Consider the following 11,800-nt stretch of genomic DNA (forward strand, 5'->3'; position numbering starts at 1 on the left):
CAAGCATAGAAAATGAATGAGTGATTTCCTGGTAAATTGGCAAATCTTACAGATGTTTCTTAGAAATTGGGCGAGGAATAAGCTCTGAAGTGGTTTAATCACAGTCTAGTGTCCTGCCTAACCTTCACCCAGAAGGTCTTCTGTTCTGATTGTTACTGTACAGTAAATATCGGATCAGAATTAAACCATTCCTGACAGAAATATGTCCCATGCTGTCTAATCAAGACAAGTTAGAACTGAACAAAGATGACCTCTACAAAAGTCTGGGAAGAAGTCCTGTGGATTTTGAGATCATGACACGAGTCCAAGATAAATGCAAAAACAAACCATTAAAACCAAAACTCTTCCAAATAAAGCTCAGAAACCTGGTCAGGCTTCTCTAGACTTGCTGCGTAAGCTGCTGTAAATGTGGAAACCTTCGTCCTGGTGACGGCGAAAACATTTCCACTGATACTGATGTTAAGTCACAGAAATGGCAGGAGAAATGATGTTATACAATATTTATGCTATATTCATTGTTTTCTGTTTTCATAAATATTAGATTTTTTTTACACTTTATTTTAAATCTCTTTAAATGTTAAATTCTCTGTTTTCTCTTACTTTGATTGCTTTTGCTGACCTTTGAATCGTATTCCTTCATCATTGTCGTTAGTGTTCCGATTATTTTGCACACCTCCTGGCTAATAACATGCCTTTCTGAGAAAACTTTACAACTTCCAAAATTTCAGCTGTACACCTTCTGTAATTTATCCGCAATCATAATGACAGGGGAAATTGCCTCAGACTTTTTTTTTATTCCTAGTACGAGTGTAGCTGCTGCCATTGCAGGGACACATCTTTCAAATATGCGCTAAAAGCATCTGGAGGCATTGAAAAACCAGGACAGGCAACAGATGAGGTGCTTCAGCTCTCTTAACGGCCTCTCAGAGCGTCAAGACAGACCCAGATTTCATGAAATGCAAGAGCAGGAATTCCTGCTTGGACAATGAGCTCGTGATTTAAGTGGTTGTTCTTGAAAAACGTCCTCGTCAGGACAGCTTGCGTGATTGGGAACAAGATTCCCATCCTTTTCTTGGCCTGCTGATAAGGCGCTATGGGAAAATCCAAGCTAATCACTGACTGGCCTAACTTGCAGCCCAAAAAGCCGCCTGTTTATCACACAAGGGGTGGGGGGGACCAGTCTTCCCTGTGTGTTGGATTGTCAAGAACAGTTTGTATGAGAGGAAACCCAGCAGTGTCACAAGTCTGCTGACGGGAGTTTTATTTTCAGACAGCTGACACAAACTCACATCCAGTCCGTCAGCACGGCCGCAGCACTGCTGACTCTGGTCTTCATCTGAACACTTCCAGCGCCAAATATTAGCAACCTGACAGCAAAAAAAATGACAATACATCAGATACAAGAGCCTGTGAAACTGTGATTATTATTAGGCTCTGTGTTTGATACCAACACAGACACACACAGAGCCCAATAAACCTGAGTCAATAAGCCTGTATGAGTATGAGCGTGCGCGCGTGTGTGTGTGTGTGCGCATGTGGGGGTGTGCGTGTGTGCGTGTGTGTGTGTGTGTGTGTGTGTGTGTGTGTGTGTGTGTGTGTGTGTGTGTGTGTGTGTGTGTGTGTTTGTGTGTGTGTGTGGGCTTGAGTGCCAAAAAAGTGTGCCGCTCTTTTCATTAAAAGGGCACAGTTGTTTGGAGGCGAGATATTCTGCACTGATTGCTCACCGCTTAAATGGGAGAGCAGACGCATTACCCACAGCTTTCTGCAAGCTCCACCATTTACTCCCCCTCCTCTCCTCCTCACCTCCTCCTCCTCCGCCTCCCCTGTACCTTTCACCCCCTGCAGCTCCCCGCTCTCTGGATTTGATTAGTCCTCTCAGGCAGATGGAGTGCTGTTCGCCGAGCAGAAATCCATCTGCATGTGCAGCAGTCGGCCTCAGACTCTATAGCTTCCCAGCCCCTCGTACAGTCTGAGCCATTAGGACACAAAGGGAGCAGTGTAGGGCAACAATTAGGGCATGTCTGATAGAGCGAGGCCTGGACAGTGGTCTATTAAGAAGAGCCAGAGAGCTTAGCAACGCACTTACTCATCACTTCTCTGACATTTTTCATAAATGCAGTCGCTAAATGGTAATTGTTTGGTGAAAGAGGAAAGATCTGCCTGTGTTTTGGTTTTCCTCCTCAGCAAATGAGGGAAACTCATACCGAGATGAAACATTTTTCAAATTTTATGTGAGTGAAATCCACTTCCTAATTGAAATGTGTTGCAAAATGTGCAAGAACTAACATTGGAAGTTCAGCAGTATTAGTACTCGTACTTGGTACACGCTTATTTGCGCCGAAATGAACTGGTCTTTTATTGCAACAGTGTAATTTCACACTACATAAATCTAGGTAAATTCATTTAGCAGGTAAAAATAAACTCATATTCTGTGTTTCTTTTCTCAAAATCTCAAAAGCCAAGTTGGCATACACGCACCTCATACTTTATAAAGCTCTATTTTGCTAAGAGGATAGTGCATAGTAAACACAACCACGGACTTGGGGGACTTCCATTTATTAAACTTTTAAGAAAACAATTGACCCGGAAAATGTTGTTTCAATAAAACAAATCTCCAACTCTGCTTTGCTTTTTCTTAAAATATCACACTACTTTATTTATTTCTTTAAAATATTATGCTCAATTATTGGCTCTAAAAGGGTTTGTATATCACAGAAATATTAAAAAGTGTCAAATTGTTGCCTGTGGACCTCCTTATTGCAGACTATCAACCCCAAACATCAGCACCCTAATCTTTGTAAGCTGGTTTTATATGACCTCATACAATCAAATGAGGAAAGCTCCAGGCGTGGATTTAAATGGTCCAGTGTTCAGCTGAGGTACATATTCTGTCACCGTGGAGAACAAACAGAAAGAAAAACACTTGGTCTACATTTTCTGCTCTCCATCAATGCTGCATTTAATTTGCCTAGGAAATTATGCTCCTGGGAATGAAGCATCTCTGCTGAGCTTGATACAGTCACAAGCTAGAAAACTACTGGGATTTCCTAATTATTGTGACGCCAACCACTATTAGCAATTATTTACGCCTTTGTCTCCCATTTATGTGTTTAAACACAAAGTTATGTTCTCAAAACGACTTTGCATATTACTACACATGTCGCTGGTTTAATGAGACAAAAAATTGCCAGAAATGTAAAGAAACACCTTCGATACGTTTTGTATTCAGAGCACTGGTGGGAGATCTCTGACTGTACAAAACATAAATTAGTGTTCTGGTTCAATTTTCTAACTTAGACCTTCCAGCTTCTACTCTGGAAATGACATCCTGTCTGAGTTGAGCGTGTTCTGGTTGCAAGTCAGGATTTGCTTAATGTTGTGGCTCCTCGTGTTGAACGTTGCTTAGGAGTGTGTTCCTAAATCGAGGTTGTACAGTACCATGTCTGCCACTGGTTTAATGAGATGCAAACTGTCAAAAGTGTTATGTTTTTATCTACAGCAGCTACATTGTATGCTGCAGGCTGCACAGAAATCTCTTATATTAGTGAGTGTTTGTTGTTGTATTCGAGCTCGAGAAAATACCACTTTCTGAGTCCAAAGAGTTTGCACCATTAGAACTTAACAGGCAGTTTTGAGAGTTTCTAGAAGAGGGTCTTTGATATTTTGTTATTCTAGGTACAAGACCTTAGAATGTCTTTTTTTAACTCTTTTTCTGCATTTTCATTTATTTCCCCATTCATCTTCAAGTCCTGATCATTTTAATTAAATTCTTGATTTAATTGGATCATTGAGGTATAAAATTCTTCAAAACTAAAAAGATAAACTTTCATACCTAAAAGAAATGCCAATCAATCAAGAGCAGAAACTTTTGGCAATATACTATTAAAGAATGAGGAATGGTTTAAAATGTTTGCATTATTTTCAGTGTTGTGTCATCTACCTTTATGTAATTAACATTTAATACATTGTGCAAGTTTAAATTAAATCTAGGTTTCATCATCAAAATCTCATTGCTTAAAATGTCCATTTAATTGTGTCACATTATGTAGTATGTTTTATGTATTTCTAAATATCATTAAAAGATTCCTCATTAGCATTCACATTATACTGTATTTCAGAATATGTAAATACAAATATTTCACTTTCCCCCTCACAGATAGGATTCAATTTTACCATATTTATCGAAGAAAAATGTGGCACTCTGTTAAACCATTATGCTAGCCATTAGTTTAAGTTGTGTAATTAATTGACTGCTGTTTCTCTTGGGTAAAAACTGATGCGTCTGGAAGACTTCAACCACAAAACATCATTTTAAATGGGGATTCTGCAACGGTTTTATATTCATGTCAAACATGCTGCCCTGCCAGTACATCTGTATCTTCTCCCAATTCAACATTTCCACGGAGAGAAGGAACGTGGAACAAAGCGATTTTTAGAAAGGGGTGTAATTAAATGTAGCCGGCGTCTATTTATGTTTTCCTTCATGAAAAGAGCTGAAATGCGTCTGGTGCATTTAGATTGCCCTGTTTCATTGTGTTTCCTGTCACACACCCCCACATCTCCTGAGCTCCCCGTCTGTTACCTCGCTGCTGCCTCACCTGTTCTCACTTTCCCGAGTTATCCCCTGTGAATTTACACCCGGAAAACAATGGTTCTCTGCCAGATCCTCTTAGAAAACGTATGTGTTGCTTCAGTGGCTTTTGGCTACGGCCGGATTTTTCTATTTGCCTCCCAGAGAGCCTCTGTAGAGTTTGCCTTGGTTAAGACGGATCATACTTTATGTTCACCTTTCTAACTTGCTCTTTAAGCGACCAGTGGCTAATGGGAGCTGCTGTCTCACGCCGAGACGCTGAGGCCTTAAGAGCAAATACCACAGAGTGAGTTTCATCAGCTTCACTCAGCATCAGACCACCTTTAATGCTCGCCATCATCTTTATTGTTAAGGCAGGCTTTCATGCTTAACCTCAGTGTGCACGCCAATAAGAAAGATGCTGCTTAAAAGTTATTTGAGTTTGCTGACAGTGAAGAGATGGAGTTAATGTGTTTGGTTTGGTTTTGGGAGCAGGGCCACGCCTCAGTCACACCTCTAGTTGTCCAGCAGTCAGTTTATAATTTGTCATAATAGTCAGACCCCACCCTCAGCTGTTCGATTTCTCCTTGTCCCTACCTCCTCGACATTCCTGACCATTTTGTTCCTCCTACTGTATCCTTCATCCCTCATCCATACCTCCTCCAACCCTCTTTCTTCTCTGTCATATCTTCGACTTTCATCCCTCATCTCCTCATCACTCCTCCCTTATTTCCTAATCTTTTTTTAGTGTTCCTCCTTTAACTCCTTCAGCCCTCATCCTTACCTCCTCCAACATGTCATCATACCTCCTTCATCCCTCATCCCTTCTCTACCCTCTCACTCTTAGCTCCTCCACCCCCCTCGTCCTTCTCCTCTGTCACATACCTTCAACTTTCATCCCTCATCTTCTTTATCCCTCATCCTTCATCACTTATCTTTGTCGATGTAAAACCTGAGCATCCATTTGATGTAAGTTGTAAATAGATGACATAATAAAACCATGCAGTGAAAGGAAAAGGAAAAAAAACAAGAGTAAAACAAAGGAAGGAAGGAAAATATCAGATGTAATGCAGGTAGTGATTATGATTTTTTTTTACTTGTTTTTAATCAAGTTTACAGCTCTGGAAAAAATTTACAGACCACTTAAAATGACCATTTTCTCTGATTTTACTTATTTTAGGTGAATGTATGAATAAAATGAACATTGTTCTTTTATTCTACGAACTACTAACAACATGTCTCTGAAATTACAAGCAAAAGTTTTGTATTCATTTGCAGAAAAAGAGAAGTGGTCAAAATAACAGAAAGAAATGCAGTGAATGCAAAGAAAACAAGTTCATCTTCATTTAGAAACAACGATGCTGATGTTTTAACTCAGGAAGAGTTCAGAAATCTGTATTTGGTGGAATAACCAGGAGGTTTTCCATGGGGTTCAGTGCAGTGGAGTCTCTTAATGTTTTCCAGAGCTGTATTTTTCAAAAAGACAAAAAAAAAATGTTTTCACAACAAAATCACACAATGTGAAATGGATGCCATAATAGTGAGTAAGATCATTTTTCAGACAATGTCTTTAATTTTCCCAGATCATTGACCCCATGACTGGTCATCATTTGCTAAAGCTGGCTGATCACCTCGCTACTCGCTCCTTATTCTTTCTGTCCAGTGTCAGTGTTTATGTCCTTGTGGGAGGCCATGGACATTCGCACATATTGTTTCAGGTAGTTCTTACAAAACTTTGCTTTTTCTAAATCCCTTCCCTTCCCAGGGGTGTTTTTATTATAATGTCATAGTTGCTATATTGAATAGGAATAGAAAAACAACTGTATTCGCTGCTTTTGCTGTTGAAGGTTGCAGTTTTCTCAGAAGACCTTCCTGTATTTTATTACACTTCTTCTCTTGAGCCTCTTTGACTCATTCCTTTTTTCTTTTTAAAGCAACTTTTACCCTGCTTGGTGCTCTTCCTCCATTTCCTCCCCCACCAACCTGCCTGTTGGTTCATAAAGAAGTCTGATGTGATTTATACAGTGTCATTTCCTGTAGCTCCGATGTGGCTTTAAACTCAGAGGGAGATCAGACAGACAGATAGATCAGCCGGAACAAGAGCTGGTTTGTGTACTACAGAGTAAGTAGGCACAGCAACTGCCAGCCCTCTTTATTCTTTTTTCTGTTTTCGATTTTATTATTCACTTTACTCTTTACTTATTTCTCCCATTCATATTTCTCACGGCTGCAGGGCAGCGCTGTTCGCCAACCTTTTCGTCCAGAATGCCGATCATTTCTCCTCACCGTCACCCCCACCTCCTGCTCCAGAGTCTCCATCCTCTGCTGCTGACCACTAACCTTGACAATATTAAGACTTGTGAAAAGTATACAGTGCGCCCTGACACCATTTCTATTTTCTGTCAGTTCTAATCTCCCCCTGGGCTTCTGGCACACCTTTTTCCATTTACTGTGCTTCATTGTGTTGTCAAACTGTGTCTCGGTTGCTTTTGCTCACCTGAGCAACCCTGCTGCCAGATCACTGAATTATACCAGAGATGGTTTTTTTTATTTTACATGATGATGTTTTTGTCTTAACACATAAAACCAAAGAAAAGTATGTCAGCAATATGGATGATCTGAACACCTTCCACATTCATATTCATCTATACATTTTTTTGTTCTTCCTTAGTGTGTAAGAAGCAATTCTTTCACAATCTATTATTTTTTTCTTTTAGTACGGCTAAGATGACTAAAGAGCTGATGTTTCTGTGTCTTTATTTGGGGAAAATGTAACAGAAATGTCCTCTTTAAATGACATAAGTGTCATCTAAAGACATGGAGAAAGCAGGACATCCGCCGACATCAGTGGACGGAGGTGGGAGCGAAAGACACGGTGACTGAATTCAGCAGAAACTTCACACGTAGCAAAATGAAATGAATTGGAAAACATAAAGCACGGCTTGTTGTGTCTTTTTGAGGGGGCAAGTTAATTTTTTAAACTAGCATGCTTGTATTGGATGCCTCCCACATAGGATCTTCTCCACACAAGTCCACTGTTCTTTACTGACCTTATGCTGCTTTAACCGCTTTTGCCGCTTGTTGGTTTCTCGCTCATACTGTTGATAAATGGGAGAAAGAAAATATGTACAGATATTCATCAAATTCCTTCACATCAAGCAACTACAGTCAGTCAATATGCAAACAAATTCTTCTTTTGGTGCTCTTGTTACTCTGAAGCCAACAACACATATATATTACTGCACAGCATATTGACCACAGCACAGGTAGCTGGTTGAGGAAGTTAGAAAAGTAGCACTTTAAAAGTCATTGCAAAAGCATTTTTTGATTTAACCTGAACAGGACATAAATGTTCATGTGAATCACCATCAGGGGGCATGATTACTGCAGCAGCTTCCCCATATACCTGCTGGTGTTGCTAAGAAGGTTGTCTCGATAACGTCAATTAACAACCACCATTAAAACAGGAATTACATCCCATCAGTGTTATTGAGATTAGCAGATCTGCTAAAATCTAAGATTTTAAATCATAGGTACAATAAGTATAGAAACAATAGTTGATGCATGATAGACTGAGAATACTTAATGGAAAAAAGCTAAAAAATGTGTATCGTCTGTTATTCTTTCTGCTCAACATACCTACATATAGACTATTAGACATCTATAATAACCTTTTCAACCACAATTGGTTAATCAATCCACTCAATGGTTCCCCTCCAAATATGTGCAAGGTGATGTAAACTAAGGGAAATTTTATTGGAAAAAGCACATTTTGTTTGTAATATTTTCACCTAAATTCAATATACAGTGTATCCATTCATTGCTTATTAATAAACAAGAAAAAAAAGATATTAATCACCTTACATAACACAACCCTCACATCGTCTTATCAGGCTAAATATCAGTTAGCTTTGATCTGATGGCTTGCACTTGTGATCTCTGACCTTTCCTTGGGCCTTGATTCCAACAATTTCCAGCTTGTTGAACCAGCCTCTCTCCATCGCTGACCCATCACGAGTGTGCCCTCGGCAGATGCATCAGATTACCATGCTTATTTGAAGTCATGAGGAAGAAATAAATGAAATTATCCAACTTCAGATTCAGAGAAAAACAGCACAAAACACACACACACAAAAAATACCAAGAAATACCGGGACTGGATTGAAACATGAGTCCAACATTGGTATTGCCTCCAAAAGCAAGGCGTTGCAATTTGATGGGATTCCTGTCTTCATCTTCACATGATATTGTTTTTATTGATGTCAAGTTGCATAATAAGGGTGCAGCACAGTAGGTTGACCTGTTATACAGAAACGGTCTAATCTGCTCCCCCTCCACCTTTATCCGATTAAGGTGCATAAGGCATGTAGAAAAAAACCCATAATGTGAAATGAAACAGATTAGGTTGGATAATGTAGTGTAATTATGTAGGATTATATTAAATCAGTAATGTTATAAGATAGATTGTGCCTTTAGGTCATATTAATAATAATAATACAAATGGGAGATTAATGAGGGGAATTAAATGCATTCATCCATTTTCTATAACTCCCTAATCCTGTTAAGGGTGGCGCCGAGAGTTGTGCCTATCTCCAACAGCCAGTGGGAGAGCAGCGGGGTAAACCCTGGTCAACATGTGCACAGAGATAATCACGACTTATATCAAGGTAGACTCACCAATCATCCTGATATTATTGCTTTTGCATTATGAAGAGCAACTGGAACGACGGAGAAGATGAGAACTCCACATTACAGACCCCAACGGGAAACTGACGCCGGGAACTTCTCGTATTGAAGAAACGACACTGGAAAAATAACACGCAGTTTTCTCAAGACAGAGACCACGTTCGCATGCGACCTAAAAGTAGAATCTACTTTTAGTTCCCACTTCCAGTTAAATCCACTCCAATGGTGGTCTAACCTTTAAGTTTGGGAGTTGCACATTTTGAAGCTGGTACATTTTGTTTACTCAACAGCTAGCAGTGATTTAATCAAGACTGAATGTTTTTCCTTCCAATTGTCTCTTGAATAAATAGCACTAAATCGTTTTTAAAGACAAGCATATTTTCCTGACTTACTTATTGAGTCTGGCAATCATGTCTGGAGTAATTAAAACTTAGCAGAGTTGGAAAGGAAAGACCAATTTAATTATTTTTTCTTAAAAGCGTCTGAGTTTCAAGTTTATTTTTAACAATGGGACAATGCATACTAAATACACAAGACTATAGCCAAGTGATTCATTTCTATTTCTCGTCCCTTTAGCAGATTGATGTTAAAACAGAGATGATAAAAAACAAGGATGGAAATCAAAGATGCAACACTATGAATTAAGACATGTATAAGCGACCATAAATACATGACTTTCCAAGAGCCAGTTTTTTTGTTCTTCTCTGTTGATTTTCTCTGTTGTTTGTCTTTCTTCCACCTGTCCATCCATTAGCTGTTTTGTGAAGTCAGTTCCAGGAGGGATATCCCAACATCTGTTTTCCTGTCTCTTTTTAGGAGATCCAAAATGACTCCTATGCCAGAAAGGAAAATATCTACGCTGTGGCTTGTGGATTTGTGGGTCTGTATTGGAGTCCAATAAGGCTGAGCTACAGAGGAAGACAATTTTAGGCGTTAGGGATCTTGTTCTCTTGATTCATCTTGTGATCATCACTAAAGGTTGCAATGTAAATTGACTCGTACAATGCTTTCTGGCTCAGCTCCTACTGTACTGCAATGAAATCTTGAGTCTATTTATCTCCTGCTCCAAGTATCATCACTCGTAAACAGAGGAAAGCAGTGATAGTTACATTTACCCGAGACACGTCTCTGTTTGAGGAAAATACTGTCCACCGGCACAGAAACTAGCACTTAAAATTTTTCCCCTTGTGAACTATGTAGCCTCTTACGAGGGCAAAGTCAAAGGGCTCTAAAATCTCATCTGAATTTTTTTGGGCTCTCTCCTGTTAGAGTCTCTGCTTCAAAGGGCAGCAGGAGGTCACCGAGAAGTGGGCCCACCTCCTACAGGGAGAGATGTTGAGTCCGAGCTCGCAGGCAAGCATCATTATAAGTTGGCATCTGAGATCTGAAAACTGCCAAATGTTGACTGATTTAGACTAGCATGAAACCACGACATAATTTCATTATGTGTCTTTCTATAAGATTAATAGTGAACATTTTCTTTTCTTTACCAGCTGTCCCATTATTCTTGGGGAAAAAAACATACTTAAGGGAAAATGACCTAAAAAACAAAACAAAACAAAAAAACTGCTTGGCTATTTCTTCAAAACCAGAAGCTCAGCTTGGCCTGCAGAAACATAAGTTTGGGTACACTTTACAAGTGTTACTGGTGTAAAACCAGTGAAACTATAAATATATATAATATAATATAATATATATATAATGCCCAACAGGTGTTATACACAACCAAAGGCGTGGTTCTCGCCTACAATGTGGTCTCAACGGCACCAAATGCCACATCGCCATATGGATGCTTTCTGAGGTTACAATGAAAATAATAATTACCCAGAAATAACCAGGGTACAATAAATTAAACATCCGTTCGGCGGCCACATCGCGCGCATATCCTGCCACCTGTTTTCTGCGCTCGCTTCAGCGGCCAATGAGGAAGGAGCGGCGGCTCTGGAGGCGGAGAAAGGACGCAGAGAAGTTGGAGGAGAGAGTGAGAGACAGAGACGGAAAGACGGGGAGCTGGGGATTGAGTGTTACCGTCGCTGTTGTCACATATTTAATCACAGACTTCACTGCTCATCTTTGGATTGTTAAATCACACCCGGGCGAGTTTCTCCCCCCTTTCCGTTTCTCTCCGTTTTGCACATTTTGTTGACGCGCAGCCACAGGTTGGCCCGATTTTAATCCAGTCACCAGTGGATTATTCCTCCTCATCATCATCTTCTCCCTGAAGCGGGATAGAAATGGGTACCGCCGAGAGATACGCGATGGTCGTTTTGGGGGAAACAAACTGAACATTCAAAGTAAGGAGGGGGAGGGGGGAGACATTCATTCATTCTGCGAAGAAGCGACGCGCAAATTTTGTCTGTCTTTTGGTGAGACGAGGACCTGTGGAGGGGCTGAGAGGAGACGGAGCGGAAAAAAAGATCAGGGGGATGGCTCTGACAACATGAGAAAGAAAAAGTGTGGTGGTCCTGTTTTTCAACCAGCCAGTGATTGAACGCACCTAACCTGGGGGGCAAGGACCGTGGGAGAAGAGGTCGGAGGTAGGTA

General features: G+C 40.2%; 1 protein-coding gene across 2 annotated transcripts in view; it reads left to right on the top strand.

Annotated features, from left to right (window-relative positions):
- Positions 1-11,219: 11,219 nt before the first annotated feature.
- The window catches only part of kcnn3 (potassium intermediate/small conductance calcium-activated channel, subfamily N, member 3), an 82,929-nt gene continuing 82,348 nt past the window's right edge, over positions 11,220-11,800 (top strand). Inside the window, exon 1 of one of the 2 annotated variants that reach the window (XM_017309640.1) lies at positions 11,220-11,797. The gene's annotated coding sequence lies outside the window, so the exon portion shown is untranslated. The remainder of the gene's footprint in view (positions 11,798-11,800) is intronic. The other variant, XM_008431748.2, reaches the window with a different exon arrangement.

Source organism: Poecilia reticulata, linkage group LG16, assembly GCF_000633615.1.
Source record: "Poecilia reticulata strain Guanapo linkage group LG16, Guppy_female_1.0+MT, whole genome shotgun sequence".
NCBI classification, from domain to species: Eukaryota; Metazoa; Chordata; class Actinopteri; order Cyprinodontiformes; family Poeciliidae; genus Poecilia; species Poecilia reticulata.